We start from the raw sequence: 22,104 nt of genomic DNA on the forward strand, positions 1-22,104 counted from the left end.
GTGTGAAATCTCGGACCGAGTAGAGGACGGGACATTGACTCTGATGTTCTCGGGACAGGAACTCATCTGAGACATTGAAAGAATTCTCGCTCCCGTACGTGAGGAATACAAACTTCATCTGGATTCTGGGACAATGAAAAACTCTGGAACACTCAAGACAATATCCAAATATTGACTGGGATCACTGCAGTACGACTACTATAGATGGGTCACATTTTGTCCAGTGTGGGCAGGAGGGCTTCCTGACACAGTATGTAGACAGGCCTTCAAGGGACGAAGCCACTTTAGATTTAATAGTGGGTAACGAGCCTGGCCAGGTTTTAGATTTGGAAGTAGGTGAGCACTTTGCAATGAGGAGCTTATTACGATGCAATGAGGTAGGATTTAGGAAGCGTAGAATGGTGTAGGAAACAGCAGGGGCTGAGCACATTAAAAATGTGGAGCTTATTCAAGGAAAAGCTCCTGTGTGTCCTAGATAAGTATGTACCTGTCAGACAGTGAGGAAGATATAGAACGCGTGAGCCGTGGTTTACTAAGGAAGAGGAATCCCTGGTCAAGAAGAACAAGAAGTCTTCTGTTAGGACAAAACGTGAAAACTCAGTTGGAGCGCTCGAGGGTTACAACGATGTCAGAAAAGACCTAAAAAGAGAGCTGAGAAGAGTCAGGAGGAGACATGAGAAGTTGTTGGCGGATATGATCAGCGTTAAGCTAAGGCTTTCCATTGGTTAACCTAAGGCTTTCCATAGGTATGTCAGGAATAAAAGAATGACGAGAGTTAGCTTTGGGACAGTCAAGGATAATAGTGGGAAGTTGTGTGTGGAGTCAGAGGAGATAGGGGAAGCACTACGTAAACAGTGTTCGACAGTATTTGCTACAGAAAATGAAAATGTTGGCGAGGAAGATATAGAGACAATTGCGTCTAGACTGAGAAGAGATCGAGGTTCACAAGGAAGAGTTATTAGAAATACTGCAGAGTGTGAAAATAGAGTGTGAAAAAATCCCTGCGCCGGATGGGATCTATCTGATGTTGTTTAGCAAATGCACTGCAGGAAGGTACAAATCAAGCTGATGCTCACAACGGCTCGTTTTGAGCCGCTAATTGGCAGTGAAGTGGCGGCGTCAATAACAGCTGTCACGCATCTCGTCTTATTCCACACCCTGAGCTCGAAATGACCCGAGATCTCTCGCTGAGTTTCTGCAGGGTCTTGCTTGGACGACACCATGACACTTTTTCACTGCAGTGAATCATGAAATCGCGTCGTGACTGTGAATAAAACGATGGAAACTTCCAGCAGAGGAGGAGCCGACCCTGAAGCAGGCAGCTGAGGACAAATGTTTCTCCTTTGCCAGTGAAAGGCACTGCTTCAGAAATTGGAAGCTTCCAAGTGAAGCTGTGTTGGCGATTATCTTCGCTGCTTGCTCACCTTTTTAATTCTGATTCCGTGATAATCAATCACATTACATATCGACATGCTGCCAGCGTGTGACGTTACATTTGGGCCAGTGGCGTAATGGATAACGCGTCTGACTTCGGATCAGAAGATTGTAGGTTCGAGTCCTACCTGGCTCGTGGGGGAACGTCTCACTTTAACCGTGGTCCGTGTTGACGCTCCCCAATGAAGTCCTGGTCGGGATGGCGCTTCTGCAGTTAGAACTTGTGTTTGTTCTATTGTCCATTTCAAATTTCACCTCACCACAACGGACACTTCTGTCAGTCTCGGGTGTCTCCCTCTGTGGGTGGAAATGAGCATGAGCTCCTCAAAAGAGTTACAATTCGTTGTGAAAATGTCATACTTCTGTCCCATTATTGTGCCATTTAAGAACACAGGATAACCTCATTGACACTTGCCCTGGAAACATTAGAATACACAAGACTTTGAGCCAAAGTTGGAAACTGCGACTTGAATAGATGGTTCTCTGATTAGCCGCAATGCACAATGGGCAGAATGGCCTTTTCCCACTTTGTAAATCTTCGAAGACAAGTTGAAAATAATCTGCAACGAAAATGTTCAGAAAGGGGCTTTTATTTCGACCAAATACGATAGTACCTATCGCCTTGTCTTGTTATTTACTTGTGAGGTTTCGTTACTCTAAGCACCGTGGCCCGGATCCTATTCCCGCTCACGGAACGGTTGTCTTGTTCAGCAAACATATTGGTGTACCAGTACTTCTGCGGATTTTCCGATGCAAACAGGTCATTGGTTTTGTCCAAAACATTATGAAGGTTAACATAAAACAAACAGCTGCAGTTGCTGGAAATCTGAGCCAAAAACGAAAATAGTTTGCGGAACACATCAAGCCTGGCAACAGAAACGTCGACTTTGCTGCTCCTCGGATGCTGCCTTACCGACTGTGCTTTTCCAGCATCACTCTGATCTAAAATCTGGTTTCCAGCATCTGCAGTCCTCACTTTTACTTAGTTTCTTCAGTGTCGCTGGTTCCCAACTCAACAACTCCATCTCTAGCGGTTTCATGTCTGTTCCTCCATGCTGAGGAGCTGAAGAGTGAAGAAAATTAACTCACCCCATCCATCTCTGGGGTAATTGGGGACGGAAAAAGAATCTTATCACATTGAAATATATCTAGATACGACTTAATCCCTGTCTTTTATTGGGAACCATCTCTTTCATTGTAACCATGAGGAAAGACCATTTCGTTCGCCAGAATATGTCACAACGTTTGATTGTTTCTCGTCCAAGAACACTCAGATCAATAGCGCCCTTGATAAGCTCTGTTGGTCATGTTCTCAAAGAGATCTAGCAAATTGCCAAGTGCGATTTTCCTTTCAAAAAATAATTTTGACTAAGTTTGGCTGTAAATATCTTTTCCGAACTTTGTGCTTTTGTTCTTTTACATTGGTGTCCAGCAGCTTCCAAATGACAGCAAAGGTATGAAAGGAGATGGAAGCCTTGAGCCCATCACGTCAGCGACAGCTTTCAGTGCGGTGACAGGTCTCGTCTGTAGTCATGGCCGAGTGGTTAAGGCGATGGATTAGAAATCCATTGGGGTTTCCCCACGCAGGTTCGAATCCTGCTGACTACGTTCTGAATGCCTTCCTATTGGAGCAATTTTCGGTCAAAGTTCAGGAAACCTGCTTTGAAAACCAGGCCGGTCATTTGATGAGACTTGGGAAACTCGAGTTCTTCATCAGAAATGTTCCACATCTAAAACGTTATCCCTGTTTCTCTTTCCAGATACCCTGCTCGTCACGTCGGGTTTCAGCAGTTGTTATTGAACGTCCTGAGCGGAATTGCTGCTTTTCCTTTGATTCCTTTAATCCCAGTCCTCTGTTCACTGACTCTGATCAGTGGCAACACTTCTTCCTGCACGTCAAAGTGCTCGTTCCCCACCGCTCCCTCTCCCATCATTACAAACAATCGCAGGAAATTGCCACTTAACCGCCTTTGTTCCAAAGTGAAACTCACCAGCCTCGGGAATCTCTCCACCAAACGGGACTTCTCATGCCTGGACATGGTGCAAGCCAGAGAGTTGTGAAGAGATACTGTGAAAATATTGTCAATTGGCAGTTGGAAATATGTTTAGGAAGCAAACCATATAATCTAGGATCCAGCTTTGGAAATCTTGAGAAACTCTTTGGGAAATGGAATCAGAGGAGAATGAAGAAGTGTGAAATCTCGGACCGAGTAGAGGACGGGACATTGACTCTGATGTTCTCGGGACAGGAACTCATCTGAGACATTGAAAGAATTCTCGCTCCCGTACGTGAGGAATACAAACTTCATCTGGATTCTGGGACAATGAAAAACTCTGGAACACTCAAGACAATATCCAAATATTGACTGGGATCACTGCAGTACGACTACTATAGATGGGTCACATTTTGTCCAGTGTGGGCAGGAGGGCTTCCTGACACAGTATGTAGACAGGCCTTCAAGGGACGAAGCCACTTTAGATTTAATAGTGGGTAACGAGCCTGGCCAGGTTTTAGATTTGGAAGTAGGTGAGCACTTTGCAATGAGGAGCTTATTACGATGCAATGAGGTAGGATTTAGGAAGCGTAGAATGGTGTAGGAAACAGCAGGGGCTGAGCACATTAAAAATGTGGAGCTTATTCAAGGAAAAGCTCCTGTGTGTCCTAGATAAGTATGTACCTGTCAGACAGTGAGGAAGATATAGAACGCGTGAGCCGTGGTTTACTAAGGAAGAGGAATCCCTGGTCAAGAAGAACAAGAAGTCTTCTGTTAGGACAAAACGTGAAAACTCAGTTGGAGCGCTCGAGGGTTACAACGATGTCAGAAAAGACCTAAAAAGAGAGCTGAGAAGAGTCAGGAGGAGACATGAGAAGTTGTTGGCGGATATGATCAGCGTTAAGCTAAGGCTTTCCATTGGTTAACCTAAGGCTTTCCATAGGTATGTCAGGAATAAAAGAATGACGAGAGTTAGCTTTGGGACAGTCAAGGATAATAGTGGGAAGTTGTGTGTGGAGTCAGAGGAGATAGGGGAAGCACTACGTAAACAGTGTTCGACAGTATTTGCTACAGAAAATGAAAATGTTGGCGAGGAAGATATAGAGACAATTGCGTCTAGACTGAGAAGAGATCGAGGTTCACAAGGAAGAGTTATTAGAAATACTGCAGAGTGTGAAAATAGAGTGTGAAAAAATCCCTGCGCCGGATGGGATCTATCTGATGTTGTTTAGCAAATGCACTGCAGGAAGGTACAAATCAAGCTGATGCTCACAACGGCTCGTTTTGAGCCGCTAATTGGCAGTGAAGTGGCGGCGTCAATAACAGCTGTCACGCATCTCGTCTTATTCCACACCCTGAGCTCGAAATGACCCGAGATCTCTCGCTGAGTTTCTGCAGGGTCTTGCTTGGACGACACCATGACACTTTTTCACTGCAGTGAATCATGAAATCGCGTCGTGACTGTGAATAAAACGATGGAAACTTCCAGCAGAGGAGGAGCCGACCCTGAAGCAGGCAGCTGAGGACAAATGTTTCTCCTTTGCCAGTGAAAGGCACTGCTTCAGAAATTGGAAGCTTCCAAGTGAAGCTGTGTTGGCGATTATCTTCGCTGCTTGCTCACCTTTTTAATTCTGATTCCGTGATAATCAATCACATTACATATCGACATGCTGCCAGCGTGTGACGTTACATTTGGGCCAGTGGCGTAATGGATAACGCGTCTGACTTCGGATCAGAAGATTGTAGGTTCGAGTCCTACCTGGCTCGTGGGGGAACGTCTCACTTTAACCGTGGTCCGTGTTGACGCTCCCCAATGAAGTCCTGGTCGGGATGGCGCTTCTGCAGTTAGAACTTGTGTTTGTTCTATTGTCCATTTCAAATTTCACCTCACCACAACGGACACTTCTGTCAGTCTCGGGTGTCTCCCTCTGTGGGTGGAAATGAGCATGAGCTCCTCAAAAGAGTTACAATTCGTTGTGAAAATGTCATACTTCTGTCCCATTATTGTGCCATTTAAGAACACAGGATAACCTCATTGACACTTGCCCTGGAAACATTAGAATACACAAGACTTTGAGCCAAAGTTGGAAACTGCGACTTGAATAGATGGTTCTCTGATTAGCCGCAATGCACAATGGGCAGAATGGCCTTTTCCCACTTTGTAAATCTTCGAAGACAAGTTGAAAATAATCTGCAACGAAAATGTTCAGAAAGGGGCTTTTATTTCGACCAAATACGATAGTACCTATCGCCTTGTCTTGTTATTTACTTGTGAGGTTTCGTTACTCTAAGCACCGTGGCCCGGATCCTATTCCCGCTCACGGAACGGTTGTCTTGTTCAGCAAACATATTGGTGTACCAGTACTTCTGCGGATTTTCCGATGCAAACAGGTCATTGGTTTTGTCCAAAACATTATGAAGGTTAACATAAAACAAACAGCTGCAGTTGCTGGAAATCTGAGCCAAAAACGAAAATAGTTTGCGGAACACATCAAGCCTGGCAACAGAAACGTCGACTTTGCTGCTCCTCGGATGCTGCCTTACCGACTGTGCTTTTCCAGCATCACTCTGATCTAAAATCTGGTTTCCAGCATCTGCAGTCCTCACTTTTACTTAGTTTCTTCAGTGTCGCTGGTTCCCAACTCAACAACTCCATCTCTAGCGGTTTCATGTCTGTTCCTCCATGCTGAGGAGCTGAAGAGTGAAGAAAATTAACTCACCCCATCCATCTCTGGGGTAATTGGGGACGGAAAAAGAATCTTATCACATTGAAATATATCTAGATACGACTTAATCCCTGTCTTTTATTGGGAACCATCTCTTTCATTGTAACCATGAGGAAAGACCATTTCGTTCGCCAGAATATGTCACAACGTTTGATTGTTTCTCGTCCAAGAACACTCAGATCAATAGCGCCCTTGATAAGCTCTGTTGGTCATGTTCTCAAAGAGATCTAGCAAATTGCCAAGTGCGATTTTCCTTTCAAAAAATAATTTTGACTAAGTTTGGCTGTAAATATCTTTTCCGAACTTTGTGCTTTTGTTCTTTTACATTGGTGTCCAGCAGCTTCCAAATGACAGCAAAGGTATGAAAGGAGATGGAAGCCTTGAGCCCATCACGTCAGCGACAGCTTTCAGTGCGGTGACAGGTCTCGTCTGTAGTCATGGCCGAGTGGTTAAGGCGATGGATTAGAAATCCATTGGGGTTTCCCCACGCAGGTTCGAATCCTGCTGACTACGTTCTGAATGCCTTCCTATTGGAGCAATTTTCGGTCAAAGTTCAGGAAACCTGCTTTGAAAACCAGGCCGGTCATTTGATGAGACTTGGGAAACTCGAGTTCTTCATCAGAAATGTTCCACATCTAAAACGTTATCCCTGTTTCTCTTTCCAGATACCCTGCTCGTCACGTCGGGTTTCAGCAGTTGTTATTGAACGTCCTGAGCGGAATTGCTGCTTTTCCTTTGATTCCTTTAATCCCAGTCCTCTGTTCACTGACTCTGATCAGTGGCAACACTTCTTCCTGCACGTCAAAGTGCTCGTTCCCCACCGCTCCCTCTCCCATCATTACAAACAATCGCAGGAAATTGCCACTTAACCGCCTTTGTTCCAAAGTGAAACTCACCAGCCTCGGGAATCTCTCCACCAAACGGGACTTCTCATGCCTGGACATGGTGCAAGCCAGAGAGTTGTGAAGAGATACTGTGAAAATATTGTCAATTGGCAGTTGGAAATATGTTTAGGAAGCAAACCATATAATCTAGGATCCAGCTTTGGAAATCTTGAGAAACTCTTTGGGAAATGGAATCAGAGGAGAATGAAGAAGTGTGAAATCTCGGACCGAGTAGAGGACGGGACATTGACTCTGATGTTCTCGGGACAGGAACTCATCTGAGACATTGAAAGAATTCTCGCTCCCGTACGTGAGGAATACAAACTTCATCTGGATTCTGGGACAATGAAAAACTCTGGAACACTCAAGACAATATCCAAATATTGACTGGGATCACTGCAGTACGACTACTATAGATGGGTCACATTTTGTCCAGTGTGGGCAGGAGGGCTTCCTGACACAGTATGTAGACAGGCCTTCAAGGGACGAAGCCACTTTAGATTTAATAGTGGGTAACGAGCCTGGCCAGGTTTTAGATTTGGAAGTAGGTGAGCACTTTGCAATGAGGAGCTTATTACGATGCAATGAGGTAGGATTTAGGAAGCGTAGAATGGTGTAGGAAACAGCAGGGGCTGAGCACATTAAAAATGTGGAGCTTATTCAAGGAAAAGCTCCTGTGTGTCCTAGATAAGTATGTACCTGTCAGACAGTGAGGAAGATATAGAACGCGTGAGCCGTGGTTTACTAAGGAAGAGGAATCCCTGGTCAAGAAGAACAAGAAGTCTTCTGTTAGGACAAAACGTGAAAACTCAGTTGGAGCGCTCGAGGGTTACAACGATGTCAGAAAAGACCTAAAAAGAGAGCTGAGAAGAGTCAGGAGGAGACATGAGAAGTTGTTGGCGGATATGATCAGCGTTAAGCTAAGGCTTTCCATTGGTTAACCTAAGGCTTTCCATAGGTATGTCAGGAATAAAAGAATGACGAGAGTTAGCTTTGGGACAGTCAAGGATAATAGTGGGAAGTTGTGTGTGGAGTCAGAGGAGATAGGGGAAGCACTACGTAAACAGTGTTCGACAGTATTTGCTACAGAAAATGAAAATGTTGGCGAGGAAGATATAGAGACAATTGCGTCTAGACTGAGAAGAGATCGAGGTTCACAAGGAAGAGTTATTAGAAATACTGCAGAGTGTGAAAATAGAGTGTGAAAAAATCCCTGCGCCGGATGGGATCTATCTGATGTTGTTTAGCAAATGCACTGCAGGAAGGTACAAATCAAGCTGATGCTCACAACGGCTCGTTTTGAGCCGCTAATTGGCAGTGAAGTGGCGGCGTCAATAACAGCTGTCACGCATCTCGTCTTATTCCACACCCTGAGCTCGAAATGACCCGAGATCTCTCGCTGAGTTTCTGCAGGGTCTTGCTTGGACGACACCATGACACTTTTTCACTGCAGTGAATCATGAAATCGCGTCGTGACTGTGAATAAAACGATGGAAACTTCCAGCAGAGGAGGAGCCGACCCTGAAGCAGGCAGCTGAGGACAAATGTTTCTCCTTTGCCAGTGAAAGGCACTGCTTCAGAAATTGGAAGCTTCCAAGTGAAGCTGTGTTGGCGATTATCTTCGCTGCTTGCTCACCTTTTTAATTCTGATTCCGTGATAATCAATCACATTACATATCGACATGCTGCCAGCGTGTGACGTTACATTTGGGCCAGTGGCGTAATGGATAACGCGTCTGACTTCGGATCAGAAGATTGTAGGTTCGAGTCCTACCTGGCTCGTGGGGGAACGTCTCACTTTAACCGTGGTCCGTGTTGACGCTCCCCAATGAAGTCCTGGTCGGGATGGCGCTTCTGCAGTTAGAACTTGTGTTTGTTCTATTGTCCATTTCAAATTTCACCTCACCACAACGGACACTTCTGTCAGTCTCGGGTGTCTCCCTCTGTGGGTGGAAATGAGCATGAGCTCCTCAAAAGAGTTACAATTCGTTGTGAAAATGTCATACTTCTGTCCCATTATTGTGCCATTTAAGAACACAGGATAACCTCATTGACACTTGCCCTGGAAACATTAGAATACACAAGACTTTGAGCCAAAGTTGGAAACTGCGACTTGAATAGATGGTTCTCTGATTAGCCGCAATGCACAATGGGCAGAATGGCCTTTTCCCACTTTGTAAATCTTCGAAGACAAGTTGAAAATAATCTGCAACGAAAATGTTCAGAAAGGGGCTTTTATTTCGACCAAATACGATAGTACCTATCGCCTTGTCTTGTTATTTACTTGTGAGGTTTCGTTACTCTAAGCACCGTGGCCCGGATCCTATTCCCGCTCACGGAACGGTTGTCTTGTTCAGCAAACATATTGGTGTACCAGTACTTCTGCGGATTTTCCGATGCAAACAGGTCATTGGTTTTGTCCAAAACATTATGAAGGTTAACATAAAACAAACAGCTGCAGTTGCTGGAAATCTGAGCCAAAAACGAAAATAGTTTGCGGAACACATCAAGCCTGGCAACAGAAACGTCGACTTTGCTGCTCCTCGGATGCTGCCTTACCGACTGTGCTTTTCCAGCATCACTCTGATCTAAAATCTGGTTTCCAGCATCTGCAGTCCTCACTTTTACTTAGTTTCTTCAGTGTCGCTGGTTCCCAACTCAACAACTCCATCTCTAGCGGTTTCATGTCTGTTCCTCCATGCTGAGGAGCTGAAGAGTGAAGAAAATTAACTCACCCCATCCATCTCTGGGGTAATTGGGGACGGAAAAAGAATCTTATCACATTGAAATATATCTAGATACGACTTAATCCCTGTCTTTTATTGGGAACCATCTCTTTCATTGTAACCATGAGGAAAGACCATTTCGTTCGCCAGAATATGTCACAACGTTTGATTGTTTCTCGTCCAAGAACACTCAGATCAATAGCGCCCTTGATAAGCTCTGTTGGTCATGTTCTCAAAGAGATCTAGCAAATTGCCAAGTGCGATTTTCCTTTCAAAAAATAATTTTGACTAAGTTTGGCTGTAAATATCTTTTCCGAACTTTGTGCTTTTGTTCTTTTACATTGGTGTCCAGCAGCTTCCAAATGACAGCAAAGGTATGAAAGGAGATGGAAGCCTTGAGCCCATCACGTCAGCGACAGCTTTCAGTGCGGTGACAGGTCTCGTCTGTAGTCATGGCCGAGTGGTTAAGGCGATGGATTAGAAATCCATTGGGGTTTCCCCACGCAGGTTCGAATCCTGCTGACTACGTTCTGAATGCCTTCCTATTGGAGCAATTTTCGGTCAAAGTTCAGGAAACCTGCTTTGAAAACCAGGCCGGTCATTTGATGAGACTTGGGAAACTCGAGTTCTTCATCAGAAATGTTCCACATCTAAAACGTTATCCCTGTTTCTCTTTCCAGATACCCTGCTCGTCACGTCGGGTTTCAGCAGTTGTTATTGAACGTCCTGAGCGGAATTGCTGCTTTTCCTTTGATTCCTTTAATCCCAGTCCTCTGTTCACTGACTCTGATCAGTGGCAACACTTCTTCCTGCACGTCAAAGTGCTCGTTCCCCACCGCTCCCTCTCCCATCATTACAAACAATCGCAGGAAATTGCCACTTAACCGCCTTTGTTCCAAAGTGAAACTCACCAGCCTCGGGAATCTCTCCACCAAACGGGACTTCTCATGCCTGGACATGGTGCAAGCCAGAGAGTTGTGAAGAGATACTGTGAAAATATTGTCAATTGGCAGTTGGAAATATGTTTAGGAAGCAAACCATATAATCTAGGATCCAGCTTTGGAAATCTTGAGAAACTCTTTGGGAAATGGAATCAGAGGAGAATGAAGAAGTGTGAAATCTCGGACCGAGTAGAGGACGGGACATTGACTCTGATGTTCTCGGGACAGGAACTCATCTGAGACATTGAAAGAATTCTCGCTCCCGTACGTGAGGAATACAAACTTCATCTGGATTCTGGGACAATGAAAAACTCTGGAACACTCAAGACAATATCCAAATATTGACTGGGATCACTGCAGTACGACTACTATAGATGGGTCACATTTTGTCCAGTGTGGGCAGGAGGGCTTCCTGACACAGTATGTAGACAGGCCTTCAAGGGACGAAGCCACTTTAGATTTAATAGTGGGTAACGAGCCTGGCCAGGTTTTAGATTTGGAAGTAGGTGAGCACTTTGCAATGAGGAGCTTATTACGATGCAATGAGGTAGGATTTAGGAAGCGTAGAATGGTGTAGGAAACAGCAGGGGCTGAGCACATTAAAAATGTGGAGCTTATTCAAGGAAAAGCTCCTGTGTGTCCTAGATAAGTATGTACCTGTCAGACAGTGAGGAAGATATAGAACGCGTGAGCCGTGGTTTACTAAGGAAGAGGAATCCCTGGTCAAGAAGAACAAGAAGTCTTCTGTTAGGACAAAACGTGAAAACTCAGTTGGAGCGCTCGAGGGTTACAACGATGTCAGAAAAGACCTAAAAAGAGAGCTGAGAAGAGTCAGGAGGAGACATGAGAAGTTGTTGGCGGATATGATCAGCGTTAAGCTAAGGCTTTCCATTGGTTAACCTAAGGCTTTCCATAGGTATGTCAGGAATAAAAGAATGACGAGAGTTAGCTTTGGGACAGTCAAGGATAATAGTGGGAAGTTGTGTGTGGAGTCAGAGGAGATAGGGGAAGCACTACGTAAACAGTGTTCGACAGTATTTGCTACAGAAAATGAAAATGTTGGCGAGGAAGATATAGAGACAATTGCGTCTAGACTGAGAAGAGATCGAGGTTCACAAGGAAGAGTTATTAGAAATACTGCAGAGTGTGAAAATAGAGTGTGAAAAAATCCCTGCGCCGGATGGGATCTATCTGATGTTGTTTAGCAAATGCACTGCAGGAAGGTACAAATCAAGCTGATGCTCACAACGGCTCGTTTTGAGCCGCTAATTGGCAGTGAAGTGGCGGCGTCAATAACAGCTGTCACGCATCTCGTCTTATTCCACACCCTGAGCTCGAAATGACCCGAGATCTCTCGCTGAGTTTCTGCAGGGTCTTGCTTGGACGACACCATGACACTTTTTCACTGCAGTGAATCATGAAATCGCGTCGTGACTGTGAATAAAACGATGGAAACTTCCAGCAGAGGAGGAGCCGACCCTGAAGCAGGCAGCTGAGGACAAATGTTTCTCCTTTGCCAGTGAAAGGCACTGCTTCAGAAATTGGAAGCTTCCAAGTGAAGCTGTGTTGGCGATTATCTTCGCTGCTTGCTCACCTTTTTAATTCTGATTCCGTGATAATCAATCACATTACATATCGACATGCTGCCAGCGTGTGACGTTACATTTGGGCCAGTGGCGTAATGGATAACGCGTCTGACTTCGGATCAGAAGATTGTAGGTTCGAGTCCTACCTGGCTCGTGGGGGAACGTCTCACTTTAACCGTGGTCCGTGTTGACGCTCCCCAATGAAGTCCTGGTCGGGATGGCGCTTCTGCAGTTAGAACTTGTGTTTGTTCTATTGTCCATTTCAAATTTCACCTCACCACAACGGACACTTCTGTCAGTCTCGGGTGTCTCCCTCTGTGGGTGGAAATGAGCATGAGCTCCTCAAAAGAGTTACAATTCGTTGTGAAAATGTCATACTTCTGTCCCATTATTGTGCCATTTAAGAACACAGGATAACCTCATTGACACTTGCCCTGGAAACATTAGAATACACAAGACTTTGAGCCAAAGTTGGAAACTGCGACTTGAATAGATGGTTCTCTGATTAGCCGCAATGCACAATGGGCAGAATGGCCTTTTCCCACTTTGTAAATCTTCGAAGACAAGTTGAAAATAATCTGCAACGAAAATGTTCAGAAAGGGGCTTTTATTTCGACCAAATACGATAGTACCTATCGCCTTGTCTTGTTATTTACTTGTGAGGTTTCGTTACTCTAAGCACCGTGGCCCGGATCCTATTCCCGCTCACGGAACGGTTGTCTTGTTCAGCAAACATATTGGTGTACCAGTACTTCTGCGGATTTTCCGATGCAAACAGGTCATTGGTTTTGTCCAAAACATTATGAAGGTTAACATAAAACAAACAGCTGCAGTTGCTGGAAATCTGAGCCAAAAACGAAAATAGTTTGCGGAACACATCAAGCCTGGCAACAGAAACGTCGACTTTGCTGCTCCTCGGATGCTGCCTTACCGACTGTGCTTTTCCAGCATCACTCTGATCTAAAATCTGGTTTCCAGCATCTGCAGTCCTCACTTTTACTTAGTTTCTTCAGTGTCGCTGGTTCCCAACTCAACAACTCCATCTCTAGCGGTTTCATGTCTGTTCCTCCATGCTGAGGAGCTGAAGAGTGAAGAAAATTAACTCACCCCATCCATCTCTGGGGTAATTGGGGACGGAAAAAGAATCTTATCACATTGAAATATATCTAGATACGACTTAATCCCTGTCTTTTATTGGGAACCATCTCTTTCATTGTAACCATGAGGAAAGACCATTTCGTTCGCCAGAATATGTCACAACGTTTGATTGTTTCTCGTCCAAGAACACTCAGATCAATAGCGCCCTTGATAAGCTCTGTTGGTCATGTTCTCAAAGAGATCTAGCAAATTGCCAAGTGCGATTTTCCTTTCAAAAAATAATTTTGACTAAGTTTGGCTGTAAATATCTTTTCCGAACTTTGTGCTTTTGTTCTTTTACATTGGTGTCCAGCAGCTTCCAAATGACAGCAAAGGTATGAAAGGAGATGGAAGCCTTGAGCCCATCACGTCAGCGACAGCTTTCAGTGAGGTGACAGGACTCGTCTGTAGTCATGGCCGAGTGGTTAAGGCGATGGATTAGAAATCCATTGGGGTTTCCCCACGCAGGTTCGAATCCTGCTGACTACGTTCTGAATGCCTTCCTATTGGAGCAATTTTCGGTCAAAGTTCAGGAAACCTGCTTTGAAAACCAGGCCGGTCATTTGATGAGACTTGGGAAACTCGAGTTCTTCATCAGAAATGTTCCACATCTAAAACGTTATCCCTGTTTCTCTTTCCAGATACCCTGCTCGTCACGTCGGGTTTCAGCAGTTGTTATTGAACGTCCTGAGCGGAATTGCTGCTTTTCCTTTGATTCCTTTAATCCCAGTCCTCTGTTCACTGACTCTGATCAGTGGCAACACTTCTTCCTGCACGTCAAAGTGCTCGTTCCCCACCGCTCCCTCTCCCATCATTACAAACAATCGCAGGAAATTGCCACTTAACCGCCTTTGTTCCAAAGTGAAACTCACCAGCCTCGGGAATCTCTCCACCAAACGGGACTTCTCATGCCTGGACATGGTGCAAGCCAGAGAGTTGTGAAGAGATACTGTGAAAATATTGTCAATTGGCAGTTGGAAATATGTTTAGGAAGCAAACCATATAATCTAGGATCCAGCTTTGGAAATCTTGAGAAACTCTTTGGGAAATGGAATCAGAGGAGAATGAAGAAGTGTGAAATCTCGGACCGAGTAGAGGACGGGACATTGACTCTGATGTTCTCGGGACAGGAACTCATCTGAGACATTGAAAGAATTCTCGCTCCCGTACGTGAGGAATACAAACTTCATCTGGATTCTGGGACAATGAAAAACTCTGGAACACTCAAGACAATATCCAAATATTGACTGGGATCACTGCAGTACGACTACTATAGATGGGTCACATTTTGTCCAGTGTGGGCAGGAGGGCTTCCTGACACAGTATGTAGACAGGCCTTCAAGGGACGAAGCCACTTTAGATTTAATAGTGGGTAACGAGCCTGGCCAGGTTTTAGATTTGGAAGTAGGTGAGCACTTTGCAATGAGGAGCTTATTACGATGCAATGAGGTAGGATTTAGGAAGCGTAGAATGGTGTAGGAAACAGCAGGGGCTGAGCACATTAAAAATGTGGAGCTTATTCAAGGAAAAGCTCCTGTGTGTCCTAGATAAGTATGTACCTGTCAGACAGTGAGGAAGATATAGAACGCGTGAGCCGTGGTTTACTAAGGAAGAGGAATCCCTGGTCAAGAAGAACAAGAAGTCTTCTGTTAGGACAAAACGTGAAAACTCAGTTGGAGCGCTCGAGGGTTACAACGATGTCAGAAAAGACCTAAAAAGAGAGCTGAGAAGAGTCAGGAGGAGACATGAGAAGTTGTTGGCGGATATGATCAGCGTTAAGCTAAGGCTTTCCATTGGTTAACCTAAGGCTTTCCATAGGTATGTCAGGAATAAAAGAATGACGAGAGTTAGCTTTGGGACAGTCAAGGATAATAGTGGGAAGTTGTGTGTGGAGTCAGAGGAGATAGGGGAAGCACTACGTAAACAGTGTTCGACAGTATTTGCTACAGAAAATGAAAATGTTGGCGAGGAAGATATAGAGACAATTGCGTCTAGACTGAGAAGAGATCGAGGTTCACAAGGAAGAGTTATTAGAAATACTGCAGAGTGTGAAAATAGAGTGTGAAAAAATCCCTGCGCCGGATGGGATCTATCTGATGTTGTTTAGCAAATGCACTGCAGGAAGGTACAAATCAAGCTGATGCTCACAACGGCTCGTTTTGAGCCGCTAATTGGCAGTGAAGTGGCGGCGTCAATAACAGCTGTCACGCATCTCGTCTTATTCCACACCCTGAGCTCGAAATGACCCGAGATCTCTCGCTGAGTTTCTGCAGGGTCTTGCTTGGACGACACCATGACACTTTTTCACTGCAGTGAATCATGAAATCGCGTCGTGACTGTGAATAAAACGATGGAAACTTCCAGCAGAGGAGGAGCCGACCCTGAAGCAGGCAGCTGAGGACAAATGTTTCTCCTTTGCCAGTGAAAGGCACTGCTTCAGAAATTGGAAGCTTCCAAGTGAAGCTGTGTTGGCGATTATCTTCGCTGCTTGCTCACCTTTTTAATTCTGATTCCGTGATAATCAATCACATTACATATCGACATGCTGCCAGCGTGTGACGTTACATTTGGGCCAGTGGCGTAATGGATAACGCGTCTGACTTCGGATCAGAAGATTGTAGGTTCGAGTCCTACCTGGCTCGTGGGGGAACGTCTCACTTTACCGTGGTCCGTGTTGACGCTCCCCAATGAAGTCCTGGTCGGGATGGCGCTTCTGCAGTTAGAACTTGTGTTTGTTCTATTGTCCATTTCAAATTTCACCTCACCACAACGGACACTTCTGTCAGTCTCGGGTGTCTCCCTCTGTGGGTGGAAATGAGCATGAGCTCCTCAAAAGAGTTACAATTCGTTGTGAAAATGTCATACTTCTGTCCCATTATTGTGCCATTTAAGAACACAGGATAACCTCATTGACACTTGCCCTGGAAACATTAGAATACACAAGACTTTGAGCCAAAGTTGGAAACTGCGACTTGAATAGATGGTTCTCTGATTAGCCGCAATGCACAATGGGCAGAATGGCCTTTTCCCACTTTGTAAATCTTCGAAGACAAGTTGAAAATAATCTGCAACGAAAATGTTCAGAAAGGGGCTTTTATTTCGACCAAATACGATAGTACCTATCGCCTTGTCTTGTTATTTACTTGTGAGGTTTCGTTACTCTAAGCACCGTGGCCCGGATCCTATTCCCGCTCACGGAACGGTTGTCTTGTTCAGCAAACATATTGGTGTACCAGTACTTCTGCGGATTTTCCGATGCAAACAGGTCATTGGTTTTGTCCAAAACATTATGAAGGTTAACATAAAACAAACAGCTGCAGTTGCTGGAAATCTGAGCCAAAAACGAAAATAGTTTGCGGAACACATCAAGCCTGGCAACAGAAACGTCGACTTTGCTGCTCCTCGGATGCTGCCTTACCGACTGTGCTTTTCCAGCATCACTCTGATCTAAAATCTGGTTTCCAGCATCTGCAGTCCTCACTTTTACTTAGTTTCTTCAGTGTCGCTGGTTCCCAACTCAACAACTCCATCTCTAGCGGTTTCATGTCTGTTCCTCCATGCTGAGGAGCTGAAGAGTGAAGAAAATTAACTCACCCCATCCATCTCTGGGGTAATTGGGGACGGAAAAAGAATCTTATCACATTGAAATATATCTAGATACGACTTAATCCCTGTCTTTTATTGGGAACCATCTCTTTCATTGTAACCATGAGGAAAGACCATTTCGTTCGCCAGAATATGTCACAACGTTTGATTGTTTCTCGTCCAAGAACACTCAGATCAATAGCGCCCTTGATAAGCTCTGTTGGTCATGTTCTCAAAGAGATCTAGCAAATTGCCAAGTGCGATTTTCCTTTCAAAAAATAATTTTGACTAGTTTGGCTGTAAATATCTTTTCCGAACTTTGTGCTTTTGTTCTTTTACATTGGTGTCCAGCAGCTTCCAAATGACAGCAAAGGTATGAAAGGAGATGGAAGCCTTGAGCCCATCACGTCAGCGACAGCTTTCAGTGAGGTGACAGGACTCGTCTGTAGTCATGGCCGAGTGGTTAAGGCGATGGATTAGAAATCCATTGGGGTTTCCCCACGCAGGTTCGAATCCTGCTGACTACGTTCTGAATGCCTTCCTATTGGAGCAATTTTCGGTCAAAGTTCAGGAAACCTGCTTTGAAAACCAGGCCGGTCATTTGATGAGACTTGGGAAACTCGAGTTCTTCATCAGAAATGTTCCACATCTAAAACGTTATCCCTGTTTCTCTTTCCAGATACCCTGCTCGTCACGTCGGGTTTCAGCAGTTGTTATTGAACGTCCTGAGCGGAATTGCTGCTTTTCCTTTGATTCCTTTAATCCCAGTCCTCTGTTCACTGACTCTGATCAGTGGCAACACTTCTTCCTGCACGTCAAAGTGCTCGTTCCCCACCGCTCCCTCTCCCATCATTACAAACAATCGCAGGAAATTGCCACTTAACCGCCTTTGTTCCAAAGTGAAACTCACCAGCCTCGGGAATCTCTCCACCAAACGGGACTTCTCATGCCTGGACATGGTGCAAGCCAGAGAGTTGTGAAGAGATACTGTGAAAATATTGTCAATTGGCAGTTGGAAATATGTTTAGGAAGCAAACCATATAATCTAGGATCCAGCTTTGGAAATCTTGAGAAACTCTTTGGGAAATGGAATCAGAGGAGAATGAAGAAGTGTGAAATCTCGGACCGAGTAGAGGACGGGACATTGACTCTGATGTTCTCGGGACAGGAACTCATCTGAGACATTGAAAGAATTCTCGCTCCCGTACGTGAGGAATACAAACTTCATCTGGATTCTGGGACAATGAAAAACTCTGGAACACTCAAGACAATATCCAAATATTGACTGGGATCACTGCAGTACGACTACTATAGATGGGTCACATTTTGTCCAGTGTGGGCAGGAGGGCTTCCTGACACAGTATGTAGACAGGCCTTCAAGGGACGAAGCCACTTTAGATTTAATAGTGGGTAACGAGCCTGGCCAGGTTTTAGATTTGGAAGTAGGTGAGCACTTTGCAATGAGGAGCTTATTACGATGCAATGAGGTAGGATTTAGGAAGCGTAGAATGGTGTAGGAAACAGCAGGGCTGAGCACATTAAAAATGTGGAGCTTATTCAAGGAAAAGCTCCTGTGTGTCCTAGATAAGTATGTACCTGTCAGACAGTGAGGAAGATATAGAACGCGTGAGCCGTGGTTTACTAAGGAAGAGAAATCCTGGTCAAGAAGAACAAGAAGTCTTCTGTTAGGACAAAACGTGAAAACTCAGTTGGAGCGCTCGAGGGTTACAACGATGTCAGAAAAGACCTAAAAAGAGAGCTGAGAAGAGTCAGGAGGAGACATGAGAAGTTGTTGGCGGATATGATCAGCGTTAAGCTAAGGCTTTCCATTGGTTAACCTAAGGCTTTCCATAGGTATGTCAGGAATAAAAGAATGACGAGAGTTAGCTTTGGGACAGTCAAGGATAATAGTGGGAAGTTGTGTGTGGAGTCAGAGGAGATAGGGGAAGCACTACGTAAACAGTGTTCGACAGTATTTGCTACAGAAAATGAAAATGTTGGCGAGGAAGATATAGAGACAATTGCGTCTAGACTGAGAAGAGATCGAGGTTCACAAGGAAGAGTTATTAGAAATACTGCAGAGTGTGAAAATAGAGTGTGAAAAAATCCCTGCGCCGGATGGGATCTATCTGATGTTGTTTAGCAAATGCACTGCAGGAAGGTACAAATCAAGCTGATGCTCACAACGGCTCGTTTTGAGCCGCTAATTGGCAGTGAAGTGGCGGCGTCAATAACAGCTGTCACGCATCTCGTCTTATTCCACACCCTGAGCTCGAAATGACCCGAGATCTCTCGCTGAGTTTCTGCAGGGTCTTGCTTGGACGACACCATGACACTTTTTCACTGCAGTGAATCATGAAATCGCGTCGTGACTGTGAATAAAACGATGGAAACTTCCAGCAGAGGAGGAGCCGACCCTGAAGCAGGCAGCTGAGGACAAATGTTTCTCCTTTGCCAGTGAAAGGCACTGCTTCAGAAATTGGAAGCTTCCAAGTGAAGCTGTGTTGGCGATTATCTTCGCTGCTTGCTCACCTTTTTAATTCTGATTCCGTGATAATCAATCACATTACATATCGACATGCTGCCAGCGTGTGACGTTACATTTGGGCCAGTGGCGTAATGGATAACGCGTCTGACTTCGGATCAGAAGATTGTAGGTTCGAGTCCTACCTGGCTCGTGGGGGAACGTCTCACTTTAACCGTGGTCCGTGTTGACGCTCCCCAATGAAGTCCTTGTCGGGATGGCGCTTCTGCAGTTAGAACTTGTGTTTGTTCTATTGTCCATTTCAAATTTCACCTCACCACAACGGACACTTCTGTCAGTCTCGGGTGTCTCCCTCTGTGGGTGGAAATGAGCATGAGCTCCTCAAAAGAGTTACAATTCGTTGTGAAAATGTCATACTTCTGTCCCATTATTGTGCCATTTAAGAACACAGGATAACCTCATTGACACTTGCCCTGGAAACATTAGAATACACAAGACTTTGAGCCAAAGTTGGAAACTGCGACTTGAATAGATGGTTCTCTGATTAGCCGCAATGCACAATGGGCAGAATGGCCTTTTCCCACTTTGTAAATCTTCGAAGACAAGTTGAAAATAATCTGCAACGAAAATGTTCAGAAAGGGGCTTTTATTTCGACCAAATACGATAGTACCTATCGCCTTGTCTTGTTATTTACTTGTGAGGTTTCGTTACTCTAAGCACCGTGGCCCGGATCCTATTCCCGCTCACGGAACGGTTGTCTTGTTCAGCAAACATATTGGTGTACCAGTACTTCTGCGGATTTTCCGATGCAAACAGGTCATTGGTTTTGTCCAAAACATTATGAAGGTTAACATAAAACAAACAGCTGCAGTTGCTGGAAATCTGAGCCAAAAACGAAAATAGTTTGCGGAACACATCAAGCCTGGCAACAGAAACGTCGACTTTGCTGCTCCTCGGATGCTGCCTTACCGACTGTGCTTTTCCAGCATCACTCTGATCTAAAATCTGGTTTCCAGCATCTGCAGTCCTCACTTTTACTTAGTTTCTTCAGTGTCGCTGGTTCCCAACTCAACAACTCCATCTCTAGCGGTTTCATGTCTGTTCCTCCATGCTGAGGAGCTGAAGAGTGAAGAAAATTAACTCACCCCATCCATCTCTGGGGTAATTGGGGACGGAAAAAGAATCTTATCACATTGAAATATATCTAGATACGACTTAATCCCTGTCTTTTATTGGGAACCATCTCTTTCATTGTAACCATGAGGAAAGACCATTTCGTTCGCCAGAATATGTCACAACGTTTGATTGTTTCTCGTCCAAGAACACTCAGATCAATAGCGCCCTTGATAAGCTCTGTTGGTCATGTTCTCAAAGAGATCTAGCAAATTGCCAAGTGCGATTTTCCTTTCAAAAAATAATTTTGACTAGGTTTGGCTGTAAATATCTTTTCCGAACTTTGTGCTTTTGTTCTTTTACATTGGTGTCCAGCAGCTTCCAAATGACAGCAAAGGTATGAAAGGAGATGGAAGCCTTGAGCCCATCACGTCAGCGACAGCTTTCAGTGAGGTGACAGGACTCGTCTGTAGTCATGGCCGAGTGGTTAAGGCGATGGATTAGAAATCCATTGGGGTTTCCCCACGCAGGTTCGAATCCTGCTGACTACGTTCTGAATGCCTTCCTATTGGAGCAATTTTCGGTCAAAGTTCAGGAAACCTGCTTTGAAAACCAGGCCGGTCATTTGATGAGACTTGGGAAACTCGAGTTCTTCATCAGAAATGTTCCACATCTAAAACGTTATCCCTGTTTCTCTTTCCAGATACCCTGCTCGTCACGTCGGGTTTCAGCAGTTGTTATTGAACGTCCTGAGCGGAATTGCTGCTTTTCCTTTGATTCCTTTAATCCCAGTCCTCTGTTCACTGACTCTGATCAGTGGCAACACTTCTTCCTGCACGTCAAAGTGCTCGTTCCCCACCGCTCCCTCTCCCATCATTACAAACAATCGCAGGAAATTGCCACTTAACCGCCTTTGTTCCAAAGTGAAACTCACCAGCCTCGGGAATCTCTCCACCAAACGGGACTTCTCATGCCTGGACATGGTGCAAGCCAGAGAGTTGTGAAGAGATACTGTGAAAATATTGTCAATTGGCAGTTGGAAATATGTTTAGGAAGCAAACCATATAATCTAGGATCCAGCTTTGGAAATCTTGAGAAACTCTTTGGGAAATGGAATCAGAGGAGAATGAAGAAGTGTGAAATCTCGGACCGAGTAGAGGACGGGACATTGACTCTGATGTTCTCGGGACAGGAACTCATCTGAGACATTGAAAGAATTCTCGCTCCCGTACGTGAGGAATACAAACTTCATCTGGATTCTGGGACAATGAAAAACTCTGGAACACTCAAGACAATATCCAAATATTGACTGGGATCACTGCAGTACGACTACTATAGATGGGTCACATTTTGTCCAGTGTGGGCAGGAGGGCTTCCTGACACAGTATGTAGACAGGCCTTCAAGGGACGAAGCCACTTTAGATTTAATAGTGGGTAACGAGCCTGGCCAGGTTTTAGATTTGGAAGTAGGTGAGCACTTTGCAATGAGGAG

At 44.8% G+C, this 22,104-nt stretch overlaps 12 non-coding genes across 12 annotated transcripts; all 12 read left to right on the forward strand.

The window, feature by feature from the left end:
- Positions 1 to 1,497: 1,497 nt before the first annotated feature.
- trnar-ucg (transfer RNA arginine (anticodon UCG)) lies at positions 1,498 to 1,570 on the forward strand. The gene has a single exon. It is a non-coding gene; the product is annotated as a tRNA-Arg (tRNA).
- Positions 1,571 to 2,960: 1,390 nt separating this feature from the next.
- On the forward strand, positions 2,961 to 3,042 carry trnas-aga (transfer RNA serine (anticodon AGA)). Its single transcript has one exon. It is a non-coding gene; the product is annotated as a tRNA-Ser (tRNA).
- Positions 3,043 to 5,122: 2,080 nt separating this feature from the next.
- Positions 5,123 to 5,195, forward strand: trnar-ucg (transfer RNA arginine (anticodon UCG)). Its single transcript has one exon. It is a non-coding gene; the product is annotated as a tRNA-Arg (tRNA).
- Positions 5,196 to 6,585: 1,390 nt separating this feature from the next.
- On the forward strand, positions 6,586 to 6,667 carry trnas-aga (transfer RNA serine (anticodon AGA)). Its single transcript has one exon. It is a non-coding gene; the product is annotated as a tRNA-Ser (tRNA).
- Positions 6,668 to 8,747: 2,080 nt separating this feature from the next.
- On the forward strand, positions 8,748 to 8,820 carry trnar-ucg (transfer RNA arginine (anticodon UCG)). Its single transcript has one exon. It is a non-coding gene; the product is annotated as a tRNA-Arg (tRNA).
- A 1,390-nt stretch (positions 8,821 to 10,210) lies between these two features.
- On the forward strand, positions 10,211 to 10,292 carry trnas-aga (transfer RNA serine (anticodon AGA)). The gene has a single exon. It is a non-coding gene; the product is annotated as a tRNA-Ser (tRNA).
- A 2,080-nt stretch (positions 10,293 to 12,372) lies between these two features.
- On the forward strand, positions 12,373 to 12,445 carry trnar-ucg (transfer RNA arginine (anticodon UCG)). Its single transcript has one exon. It is a non-coding gene; the product is annotated as a tRNA-Arg (tRNA).
- Positions 12,446 to 13,835: 1,390 nt separating this feature from the next.
- On the forward strand, positions 13,836 to 13,917 carry trnas-aga (transfer RNA serine (anticodon AGA)). The gene has a single exon. It is a non-coding gene; the product is annotated as a tRNA-Ser (tRNA).
- Positions 13,918 to 15,997: 2,080 nt separating this feature from the next.
- On the forward strand, positions 15,998 to 16,070 carry trnar-ucg (transfer RNA arginine (anticodon UCG)). Its single transcript has one exon. It is a non-coding gene; the product is annotated as a tRNA-Arg (tRNA).
- Positions 16,071 to 17,458: 1,388 nt separating this feature from the next.
- Positions 17,459 to 17,540, forward strand: trnas-aga (transfer RNA serine (anticodon AGA)). The gene has a single exon. It is a non-coding gene; the product is annotated as a tRNA-Ser (tRNA).
- Positions 17,541 to 19,618: 2,078 nt separating this feature from the next.
- trnar-ucg (transfer RNA arginine (anticodon UCG)) lies at positions 19,619 to 19,691 on the forward strand. Its single transcript has one exon. It is a non-coding gene; the product is annotated as a tRNA-Arg (tRNA).
- Positions 19,692 to 21,081: 1,390 nt separating this feature from the next.
- trnas-aga (transfer RNA serine (anticodon AGA)) lies at positions 21,082 to 21,163 on the forward strand. The gene has a single exon. It is a non-coding gene; the product is annotated as a tRNA-Ser (tRNA).
- The last annotated feature ends 941 nt before the right edge of the window (positions 21,164 to 22,104 follow it).

The sequence above is a fragment of the Hemiscyllium ocellatum genome, unplaced genomic scaffold, assembly GCF_020745735.1.
Source record: "Hemiscyllium ocellatum isolate sHemOce1 unplaced genomic scaffold, sHemOce1.pat.X.cur. scaffold_2975_pat_ctg1, whole genome shotgun sequence".
NCBI lineage: Eukaryota > Metazoa > Chordata > Chondrichthyes > Orectolobiformes > Hemiscylliidae > Hemiscyllium > Hemiscyllium ocellatum.